The sequence below is a fragment of the Ovis canadensis genome, chromosome 12 (assembly GCF_042477335.2).
Source record: "Ovis canadensis isolate MfBH-ARS-UI-01 breed Bighorn chromosome 12, ARS-UI_OviCan_v2, whole genome shotgun sequence".
In the NCBI taxonomy this organism is placed as follows: Eukaryota; Metazoa; Chordata; class Mammalia; order Artiodactyla; family Bovidae; genus Ovis; species Ovis canadensis.
The window spans coordinates 81,460,946-81,473,334 of record NC_091256.1 but is presented as its reverse complement, the minus strand read 5'-3'; positions in this window follow the sequence as shown (position 1 = coordinate 81,473,334).

Here is a 12,389-nt window from a genome sequence, read left to right as displayed (position 1 = left end):
TATGTGTTGGAGCAGAGGGTATGTCAATGTAAGAACTTACAAATTATCTTAGCTGGAAGTCCAAATATGTTGTACTATGTAATATCCAGAAGCAATTTCTTTATAAGTTCAAAATATATGCCTCAAGAATCATGAGGACATTGAGATTCGGTGTAGCACAGGAAATGGGAAGACTTGGGAGCGGCAAATAGACCTGCAATTTAACAGCCACGACACTTCCAGATGTGATATGGGGCAAACGTGTCACCTCTTTGGTTACAGTTAGCACATCTCTAAAAGGCGATAATGCTACTTGTGAAATAGTGTGATGATTAAATAAAGTGATAGCTGTGAAGTATCTGTTGTGAGACATAGGCAGAAATGTTTATTTTGCATCAACTTTGTGTGCAAAACAAACGTGAGCATAAACTTGATTAAATAAACTACATATACTAAGTAGATAAGACACACATAACACAGCTTTATGCAGACATTTTGGGAAACAGTACAAAATAATTAAACACAGAAAATTAAAATGTTATAAAATCAAATATAAAGTAATATAGTATAGATTCAATACATGAGGTATCCACCAATAATCTCAGGTTTCTTAGTCAAGGATAGATGTGCTAATATATGAAATAATCTATTTGATTATTTGTTGATTGATATAAATGTCTATTCTTCAAGAAACCTTGTATCTTTTGTTAACAAAACCCCCTAATTCCTGAAGTTGCATAGTCATATACATATGTACAAAACATTGTATATGAGTATGGGTTATAAAAATTATTTTTGCCCTTTTGCACTTACAAAGCAGGATTTGGCAATATGTAGATTGCAAGAAAAAGCTAAAAAAATAAAGATGAAAATTCAAACTTGAAGTGTCTCTCAACTCCCACACATGTTCTTATACTTCAGTCTCAACTCCAATTTTTGGAAAATGTTTCTGTATAGCCTACCAACTCTCCCAATAAAAATATCTCAGGTTGTCATGGGGACATAATTCTCTCCCCTGCAGAATTTTGTTGTCTGGTGCAGTGGTTTCCTAACTCTTTATGGTTATGAAATCTTACCTTTATTTTTTTCATGCTCTTTCTTATTTTTCCAGCATAAATTGCACTTGAGCCTGGTGCTGCTGCTGCTGCTAAGTCGCTTCAGTCGTGTCTGACTCTGTGCGACCCCACAGATGGCAGCCCATCAGGCTCCCCCATCCCTGGGATTCTCCAGGTAAGAACACTGGAGTGGGTTGCCATTTCCTTCTCCAATGCATGAAAGTGAAAAGTGAAAGTGAAGTTGCTCAGTCATGTCCGACCCTCAGTGACCCCATGGTCTGCAGCCCACCAGGCTCCTCCGTCCATGGGAGTTTCCAGGCAAGAGTACTGGAGTGGGGTGCCATTGAGCCTGCTAGAGTGGTTGCAAATTAAAGGTTTGATTTGGAGCAGGACAGATCTGATGAATGGTCTCACAGTAGCAGGGCTTCTCTGATAGCTCACTTACTAAAGAATTCGCCTGCAATGCAGGAGACCCCAGTTTGATTCCTGGGTCAGGAAGATCCACTGGAGAAGAGATAGGCTACCCACTCCAGTATTCTGGCCTAGGGAGTTCCATGTCCATGGGGTCACAAAGAGTTGGACACGACTGAATGACTTTCACTTCACTTCACTCACAATAGCCAGTAGTCAGTAAATTGGTCTGGAAAGTTGATGGAAGTCTTTATGAGTATATATGTTCTGCAGTGTTTCTTGATGAACACTTTATAGCATTCAGCCCTTGCTAGACTCTCTCGTTTCTTGCCTAACCTGTAAATGGACTGATTAAATTAAGAACTCTCTGAAACAAAGCAGTTAACAGAAGACAGGTGATTACCCCTCTGTTTCCCATAAGACTACGGGAGTAAAATCTCTGAGGGGGGAATGAAATAGGAGGGAAGGGAGCAGGGCCACAACCTTTAAAAGAATGACACAGTCATAGGACATGACACAAACTGATTAGAACCAGCTAGGTCCAAAATGGCGGGAGATTTGACTTCCAGTAGACCTTGAGCCTCATTAATTGTAGTACATTAGCATGTTAAGTGACACACCCATGAACTTCAGAACAGTTCTGAGACCAACCATAAAAGGTCATAAACTGAACAGTGGCCAAATTCCTGGAAATCTCTGCCCTTTCCCCCAAATAATTGGAATAATCCTCCCATTCATTAGCCTATGAAACTACCCAGCCCATAAAAACTAACCCTGCCAGATTTCAGGGTTTCTCACCTTCTGAGATGGCCCATACTCTGTGTGTAGAGGGTGTTTCTCCCTAAATAACACCACTTTTTCCTGTCACTTTGTCTCCAAATTCTTTTGCCATGAAGCAAGAACCTTAATTCACTGGGAACATCTTAATGTTCAGGCTTTTACAGCAGAGGTGCAATGATAGAGATTTGGCAGTCAGGACATAGAGTTTAGATTAGCGCTTCTCTGCTCTCTACCTCCAAAGCCTTTCTTATTCCCATCTCAGTCCCAGAATGGGAACTTTGCAGATTTGTGGGTCTCAATAGTGCAGACACTTGCAGATATCACAGAATAGAGCTCAACTCCGACAAATGGTCTTGCTGCCTGGGCTGGTCTGTCTTCAGGCTCATGTGGTTATCTTTCTGGGAAGCTATGAAAAAGTAAACTGTGGAAAATTCTGAAAGAGATGGGAATACCAGAGCACCTGACCTGACTCTTGAGAAACCTGTATGCAGGTCAGGAAGCAACAGTTAGAGCTGGACATGAAGCAACAGAGTGGTTCCAAATAGGAAAAGGAGTATGTCAAGGCTGTATATTGTCACCCTGCTTATTTAGCTTATACGCAGAGTACATCATGAGAAACACTGGGCTGGAAGAAGCACAAGCTGGAATCAAGATTGCTGGGAGAAATATCAATAACCTCAGATATACAGATGACACCACCCTTATGGCAGAAAGTGAAGAGGAACTAAAAGGCCTGTTGATGAAAGTGAAAGAAGAGAGTGAAAAAGTTGGCTTAAAGCTCAACGTTCAGAAAACGAAGATGATGGCATCTGGTCCCATCACTTCATGGGAAATAGATGGGGAAAGAGTGGAAACAGTGTCAGACTTTATTTTTGGGGGCTCCAAAATCACTGCAGATAGTGATTACAGCCATGAAATTAAAAGATGCTTACTCTTTGGAAGGAAGGTTATGACCAACCTAGATAGCATATTCATAAGCAGAGACATTGCCGACTAAGGTCCATCTAGTCAAGGCTCTGGTTTTTCCAGTGGTCATGTATGGATGTGAGAGTTGGACTGTGAAGAAGGCTGAGCACTGAATAATTGATGCTTTTGAACTGTGGTGTTGGAGAAGACTCTTGAGAGTCCCTTGGACTTCAAGGAGGTCCAACCAGATCATCCTAAAGGAGGCCAGTCCTGGGTGTTCATTGGAAGGACTAAAGCTGAAGCTTCAATACTTTGGCCACCTCATGTGAAGAGTTGACTCATTGGAAAAGCCCCTGATGCTGGGAGGGATTGGGGGCAGGAGGAGAAGGGGACGACCGAGGATGAGATGGCTGGATGGCATCACCGACTCGATGGGCATGAGTTTGAGTGAACTTTGCGAGTTGGTGATGGACAAGGAGGCCTGGCATGCTGCGATTCATGGGGTCACAAAGAGTCAGACACGACTGAGCGACTGAACTGAACTGAACTGAACTGATGAAAGAGTAAGGGCAGATATCAGCAGAGGTTCTTTAGATACAGAGGAGAATGATGGTAAAGCAGAGGAGAGCATGAGGAAGCTGTCTGTAAGAAAGAGTAAAAATGCTCTTCATGGTTGTCTATTTCCCACTTGAGGACAGGAACTGTGTCTTTTGTTTGTCTAAATAATGTGATATTTTATAGTATTTTACCAAGTATTTTGACTTTGCCATGCCAAAACTAAGCATTTAGTTGAAAGCAGTATGTGTCTTTCATGAAGGGTAACATCAAGGTGTAAAGTAACATATCACTTTATTCTCTTTAATTAATCTTTAATTCATAAACAGTTATCTAAACCTGGGAAGTTTAGGATCCTAGAGGTCAAAAAAATTTAAGGAAATCTTTGAATTATTATAGTATTTTAAAATATCAAATAGAAATTGAAGAGAAGTCTGTAACAAGGTAGCAAGGGTTTGCCAAAACCACAGTTTCTTGCTTTTGACTGATATTATATGAGCTTAATATGAGTATATTTTTTATTTTATTCTGGTCAGAAGCTCAGATCAGTAGTTAAAAGTCAGTTATTTTGAGCAAAAAGATAAATAGTTATAACAGTATATTTAATTGGATTGGCAGCAAAAAAGTCTTTAGAACCTTGGAGTTAATGTAGTTAGCAAATAGCTCTTCCCTTCTAGCCACTGCAACAGTTACCTGGGGTATGAATACAAAGCAAAAACAGCCCCTGCCTTTAAAGAGTTCACAGCATAATGGGATAAAAACATCTCAGCCCTAAATTAGCCCACATAACATATCGCTACCCTGTGCCAGGTGCATAGCACAGATGAAGAATAGAGAGGTGATAGCAAAGAAGAAATACCTACTATTCCTTGAAAGAGAAGGTTGGTCTGTGAAAGACGACTTCATTAGTCCTTGAGTGAGCTGATTTCTGAAGGCTGGTTGGAGGTGGTGGGAATTTCTAAAGAAACAGATGATCTGAAGATCTGGAGGTGTGATATTACAAATGATTTGATTGAAACCCAGATAAATGAAATGAGGTGAGCAAGGACCAGACATAGTGGATCCTAAAAATCTATGACAGAGAAATCATGACAATAAAACCCAGTGAAGAATTTACGGACGAGTGACATAATGCCATAGCTTTTAAAATGGATGATTTTAATGGGAATATGAAAGGTGGATTGGAAGTGTCTAGGGAGACCAGGGGACTTTTATTTTCTTAAAAATTTAAAAAGCTTACTGATTGGGGGAGTTCCCTGGAGGTCCATTGGTTAAGACTTCGCCTTCCACTGCAGGAGGCTCAGGTTCAATCCATGGGGGAACTAAGATCCCATATGCTGCAGAGCACAGCCAAAAATAGATAAATGAAGAATTACGCTTATTGATTGGGGCATAACATATACACAGTAAAGTAAATAAATCATAAATGTTTAGTGTGATAAATGTTTTCATATACATATACTTGTGTATGCGTGTTCAGTTGCGTCTGACTCTTTGTGACCCAAATGGCCTGTAGCCCGCCATGCTCCTCGGTCCATGGGGTTTTCCTGTCAAGAATACTAGACTATTCCTCCTGGGGATCTTCCTGACCCAGGGATTGAACTTGCAGGTTGAACTTCTGTCTCCTGCATCTCCTGCATTGGCAGGTGGATTCTTTACCACTGCACCACTGGTGGGGGGTGGGGCGGGGGTGCCTTATGTAGCTACTAACCAGATCATGGCCCTTCCCAGCATCCCAGAGGAATTCCTCGTGTCCTTCTCATGTGCTCACCATCCCCATCCTCCATGGAGAGCCACCGTCCTGACTTCTATCACTACGGATTGGCTTTAATTGTTTTTGAACTTTATGGAATCATAGAGTATTTACTGATTTCTGGCAGCGAGGCTGAACATTATGTGCATTAACATCAGATGAATTTCTTTTGACCCATGCCCCATGAGCAGGAGTTAATTAGAAAAGAAATTTAGTATATGGTGTTAGGTAGGGATCCAAATTCATTCTTTTGCATGTGGATATCTAGTTTTTCCAGCATTACTTGTTGAAAAGACTGTCTGCTACCCCTCCCCACCCTCTTCCATCCTCCTCAGCCATTGAATAATCTTAAGATCCTTGTTGAAAATCACTTGACTATAAATATATCAAGTTATTTCTGAACTCTCGATCCATGCCATTTATTTATATGTTTATCCTTATACCACTACCACTGCCTTGATTACTGTAGCTTTGTGGTAAAATTTGAAATCAGGAAGATTTCAATTCCAACTTTTTTTTTTTCAAGATTATTTTGGCCTTTCAGAGTCCCTTGCATTTCCAAATGAATTTTAGGATCAGCTTGACCATATCTGAAAAAGGAAAAAAAAAAGTTGGAATTTTAATAGGGATTCATTGGATCAGTAGATAAATTTGGGGAGTATTGCCATCTTAACCATATTTTAAGCCATGAATGGGTATGACTTTCTATTTACTTAGGTATGCTTTAATTTCTCTCAACAATGTTTTTAGAGTTTTCAGTGTACAAGTCATGTTTCTTTTATAAATTTATTCCCAAATATTTTATTATTTTTGATGGTATTATAAATGGAATTCTTTTCTTAATTTTAATTTCAGACTGTTCATTGCTAATGTATAGAAATAAAATTGACTTTTGTGTGGTGATCTTATTCCTACTGTTAAATGGAAATTGTTTATTAGTTCTAATAGTTTTATTGCATGTATGTGTGTTTAGAATTTTTTATGTATGAGATCATGTCACCTGCAAATGAAGACTTTTATTCCTGCCTTTCTCTTTTGTATGCTTTTTACTTCCTTTTCTTATCTAGTTGCCTTGTCTAGTACTTCTGTACAATGCTTAATAGAAGTGGAAAGAGTGTTCATTTTTGCCTTCTTGCTAATCTCAGGGAGAAAACTTTTAGTCTTTCCCCATGAGTATGATGTTAATTGTGAGTTTTTCCTCAGTGCTTTTTATCAGGTTGAGGAAATTCCTTTTTATTCTTTCTTTGCTTTGTGTTTACCATGAAAGGGTGTTTGATATTGTCAAATGCTTTCTTTTTTTGGTATTTATTGATATTATCCAGTGTTTCCCCCCTTTATTTCATTCAGTTCAGCTCAGTTCAGTCGCTCAGTCATGTCCAACTCTTTGCGACCCCATGAATCGCAGCACGCCAGGCCTCCCTGTCCATCACCAACTCCCAGAGTTCACTCAGACTCATGTCCTTTGAGTCGGTGATGCCATCCAGCCATCTCATCCTCTGTCATCCCCTTCTCCTCCTGCCCCCAATCCCTCCCAGCATCAGGGTCTTTTCCAGTGAGTCAACTCTTCACATGAGGTGGCCAAAGTATTGGAGTTTCAGCTTCAACATCAGTCCTTTCAATGAACACTCAGGACTGGTCTCCTTTAGGATGGTCTGGTTGGACTTCGTAGTCCAAGGGACTCTCAAGAGTCTTCTCCAACACCACAGTTCAAAAGCATCAATTCTTCTGTGCTCAGCTTTCTTCAAAGTCCAACTCTCACATCCATACATGACCATTGGAAAAACTATAGCCTTGATGGACCTTTGTTGGCAAAGTAATCTCTCTGCTATTTAATGTGCTATCTAGGTTGGTTATAACCTTCCTTCCAAGGAGTAAGCATCTTTTAATTTCATGACTGCAATCACCATCTGCAGTGACCCTGGAGCCCCCCAAAATAAAGTCGGACACTGTTTTCACTGTTTGATGGGACCAGATGCCATCATCTTCGTTTTCTGAATGTTGAGCTTTAAGCCAACCTTTTCACTCTCCTCTTTCACTTTCAAAAGGCTTTTTAGTTCCTCTTCACTTTCTGGCTTTATTTCATTGATATGGTATATTATACTGATTTATTTTCATATTTTGAACCAACTTTGTATTTTTGGGATAAATCATATGTGGTCATGTTATTTAACTTTTTAAATATACTCTGGGATTCTATTTGCTAATATTTAGTTGAAGATTTTTTGTTGTTGTTGTTTGTGTTTATTTTTGGCTGCAATGGGTCTTCGTGGCTCTGAGTAGGCTTTCTCTGGTTGTAGCAATCCAGGGCTGCTCTTCATTGCAATGTGAGTGCCTCTCATTTCAGTGGCTTCTCCTGTCGCAGAGCACGGGCTCTAGGCACTCAGGCCTCACTAGTTCTGGCACTTGGGCTTAGCTGCTCCACGGCATGTGGGATCTTCCCAGACCAGGAATTGAACCCATTTCCCCTGCACTGGAAGGTAGATTCTTAACTGCTGGACCCCCAGAGAAGCCCCCTAGTTGAATATGTTTACATATATTCATAGGGGATATTTGCAATTCTTTTTTTTGGGGACGGCTCCATCTGCCTTTGGTATTCAGGTAATACTGGCTTCATAAAATGAGTTATTATTTTCTCGTTTCCTATTTTTTTGGGAAGAGTTTGAAAAAGATTCATGTTAATTTTTCTTTAAATATTTGGTAGAATTCACCAGTGAAGCCATCTGATCCTGGGCTTTTTATTTGTTCAAGTTTTGAAATGACTGATTCAGTATTTTCACTCATTATGGGTCGATTAACATTTCCTCTTTCTTCTTGAACCAGTTTGGTTAAGCAGTTTGGACATTTTTTGCTTGTTGTGTCTGTGTGTGTGTGTGTTTAGCTCTTTGAACATAGCTTCCTCATGAACTTGGTTTTCAGTGCCCTTTCCACTCCCCTCTCTTGATACTGCTCAGTATCAGGAGAAAAAATCAGAAGAGATGAGAACATGAATGGTTTCCTTTACTCTTTTCTCTTCCTGGCTAATTTCTGTCTCTCTTTCAAAAGTCACCATAGTTTCCCCAGTATCAGAAAACTTTAGCTAGTCTTCCAAACAGAATTAGCTGTGTTCTGTAGCACTCCATATATGCACCTGTGATAGTATTTATTTTAATAACAATATACTTTAAATGTTCTTTGCTTTTTCTTCCTAAATGGTTCTTGAGATCAGGGACTTTGTAACTCCAATGCCTAGTTAGTATGATGACTGGCATATAATAGGTGGTGAGTTCAGGTTGAATAAACAAATGATACATTTAGGAATACATAGTGTTAGTCGCTCAGTCGTGTCCAACTCTTTGCGATCCCACCGACTGTAGCCTGCCAGGCTCCTCTGTCCATGGGATTCTCCAGGCAAGAATACTGGAGTGGACTGCCATTCCCTTCTTCAGAGGATCTTCCTGACCCAGGGATCGAACCCAGGTCTCCTGCGTTGCAGGCAGATTCTTTACCATTTGAATTACAGGGAAGACCTTGCATACATAGGCTGAGAAGAAGGAGCCAGTGACAAGGAAGAGGTTGAAGGTACAGAAAGTAGAGTTGGGATGTCACTGATAGAACAAGGTCTTTAGGTGTGCCAACGAGGATGGATATCAGTGCATAGGAAGAGTGATTAGTCCTGGAAAATGAGGTAGGGGTATGTGTAGGTCTCAGATTGAAACAGAATTATGTGAAGATGAAGGGATTGGTACTAAGCACTTCTCCCCCTCTGTAAATAAGGAGGGGCCAACAGGTAAAAAGGCAAGGTGAAGAGGAACAGAGTGTTGAGAACGGCAACCATTTGGAATGAATGTTGTGGGGAATGAGAAAATCTTGATGAAGGAAGATAGAGGAATCAAGCTATGGATAGTGGCAAATTTAAATAGGAACTCTATCTTCGTAGTAGACACAGGTTCCAGCTTTAGAGTATGAATGGGTGAATTTTAAAGTTGAAATAGGTTGTGTCAAATAAAAACATGCACAGTGTGAGAACGAGTTTCAGTCTTATTCAGGCTCCGCGTTGAGAACAATAGCCCAAGAGATAGCCTCTCAGATAGCTGAGAAACTGCTCCAAAGAGGTAAGGGAGGAGACAGGTTTTATTTGATTCTTTTTTTTTTTTTGCTGGGAAAAACATGAAGTAGTGAAACATTACTGCTGACTACAGAAAAGCCATCACAGTTAATGATTTTAGTGCTTTTCCATTTGTGGAAGATATAAGAATCTATTGTGGTGATCCGAGGATGAAAGAGCAGATAAAACCAAGGAGGGTCTTGGAATGCAGGAACAAAACAACCAGACCTGTATCGTCCTTCCCTCCCCCATGTTGTAACTATTAATGGAACAGTATAACCTGTCCCCACCTCCTATCCCATAGGGAGAAGGTATTTGCCCTGTTCTTTCCCCACCCAGTATATGTGCCTAATCCAATCAGCAAATGACCTGCAAGACCCCTATCCCACTCCTGTACCCTGGGTATAAAAATGGACTAAGGACCCCCATTCAACATTGGTTCTCCCTTGAGCAGGCCCGTTGTTCTAACAGCATCTCCCACTCTAATAAACTTTATTTCCCTCTCATTCGGTCCCATGTCTGGAAATTCTTTTCCAACCCGTGCCCGGACCACAACATTTTTGGTGGCCCGTACGGGGACCTTGGGGTCTCTTCATCTACCTCCTCGCCTCTTCTTTTTCATAGGGGCCCTCTGCGAACAGGCAAGTGCTGTGGAAGCAACTGAGGGACTCTGGCCAGGGTTACCCTCTAGTGTGTTCCAAAGGCCCCACTGCTCACTGCACCCCAGTAGCCGCCGCCCGAATGGGTGAGGGTCTGTTCTTTGTCTTCTTTCCAACTGAGGACTAGGCCAACCGGTATTGTGCAGGCACGGGTCAGGCACTTAAAAGCCATTGGGGCTCCTGCCACGTTGATAAGGGGGACACAGAACAGATCGGGCCACAAGGGCATCCACCCCCAGCAAGACAATTTCCATGCACCAAGTCAGGAACACCGTGGCTGAAGCAAAACAGAGACCATCATCCCCTGGCCATCGTCTCTCCGATAGGATTGAAGGCAGATTCCTCAGCCTTCTTCCCTGCCACTTCTTTCTCTTTCGGTCCGGATTGACTTACAGGAGCCTAGACATTGCTTTCATGGTTCTCAGTCAGAATCCAGACTTGAGGGACTCAGGCTGCATGTGTCTTTCTGTTGCCTCCCTATCTCTTGCCTCCTCTGTCTCCATCAGATTTCCTAGACAACCCCTACTCGACCTTTCATATCCACATGACCTCTAGGAAAGGATTCTGAGGTTCCTTTTTGTCCAGGTCTTTCTCCTATATTCAAAAACCTGAAGAATCAAAAACTCTCCTAACATTTTAAAGAATCCCCTTCCAACTACGCTAATCTCAGGTGGCTGCTGCTAAGTCGCTTCAGTCGTGTCTGACTCTGTGTGACCTGATAGACGGCAGCCCACCAGGCTCCAAGAACACTGGAGTGGGTTGCCATTTCCTTCTCCAATGCATGAAAGTGAAAAGTGAAAGTGAAGTCTCTCAGCCTTGTCCGACTCTTAGCGACCCCGTGGACTGCAGCCTACCAGGCTCCTCTGTCTGTGGGATTTTCCAGGCAAGAGTACTGGAGTGGGTTGCCATTGCCTTCTCCTCGCACGTGGAGAGGGAACCAAATTTCCCCCACTCCTGAACATCCTAAAGAATTCTCTTCTAACTACTCCTGTTTCTCAGGGTAGGGAAGGACCACACTTCCCCACTCCTGCAAATTCCCTTAGCCCTTCAGGGACTAAGGGACAAGGACCTCACTTCCCACCAATGGGACAATCCAAGATTTTCATCAGCTGATCTGTCTTTGATATCAGAGTCAATTTGAGCACTAGTTGGTCTATATTTTAGCTATAAAACTATGACCACAGAAAGGAAAGATGACTTTTTGACACAGGATGACCATGATTTTCCTTAGACTCTGGAGAAAACTGGTTAAAATGAATTTTTTTTCTTGGAAACTACAAAACCAGTTCTTTTTGCATATGCAGTTAAAAACAACTAGCTAGTTAAAAGCCCTGCCTAGGGAAAAGCTTGAGGTTAATCCTTTCATGTTCTTGAAATACACAGCCAGCTTTGCCTGAGACCTCAGCCTCGGGCAAATTGGAACTTCAAGCAAAGAAAAAAGTGGGGAGGGTCAAAGAGACATTTTAAATCTCAAGAAGCTAACTATGAGATCTCTGTATGGATTTATGTATGTCTCAGTGTGTGTCTTTTTTTTTTTTAATATTGCTGAAGCTATAAATGAGTTCTAACTTAAAAGGAAAGTTATGACCAACCTAGATAGCATATTCAAAAGCAGAAACATTACTTTGTCAACAAAGGTCCATCTAGTCAAGGCTCTGGTTTTTCCAGTGGTCATGTACGGATGTGAGAGTTGGACTGTGAAGAAAGCTGAGCTGCAAAGAATTGATGCTTTTGAACTGTGGTATTGGAGAAGACTCTTGAGAGTCCCTTGGACTTCAGGGAGATCCAACCAGCCCATTCTGAAGGAGATCAGCCCTGGGATTTCTTTGGAAGGACTGATGCTAAAGTTGAAACACCAATACTTCGGCCACCTCATGCGAAGAGTTGACTCATTGGAAAAGACTCTGTTGCTGGGAAGGATTGGGGGCAGGAGGAGAAGGGGACGACAGAGGATGAGATGGCTGGATGGCATCACTGACTCGATGGACATGAGTCTGAGTGAACTCTGGAAGTTGGTGATGGACAGGGAGGCCTGGCATGCTGCGATTCATGGGGTTGCAAAGAGTCAGACACGACTGAGTGACTGAACTGAACTGAACTGAAAGAACAGTACAGCTGCTGCTGCTGCTGAGTCACTTCAGTCGTGTCCGACTCTGTGTGACCCCATAGATGGCAGCCCACCAGGCTCCCCCATCCCTGGGATTCTC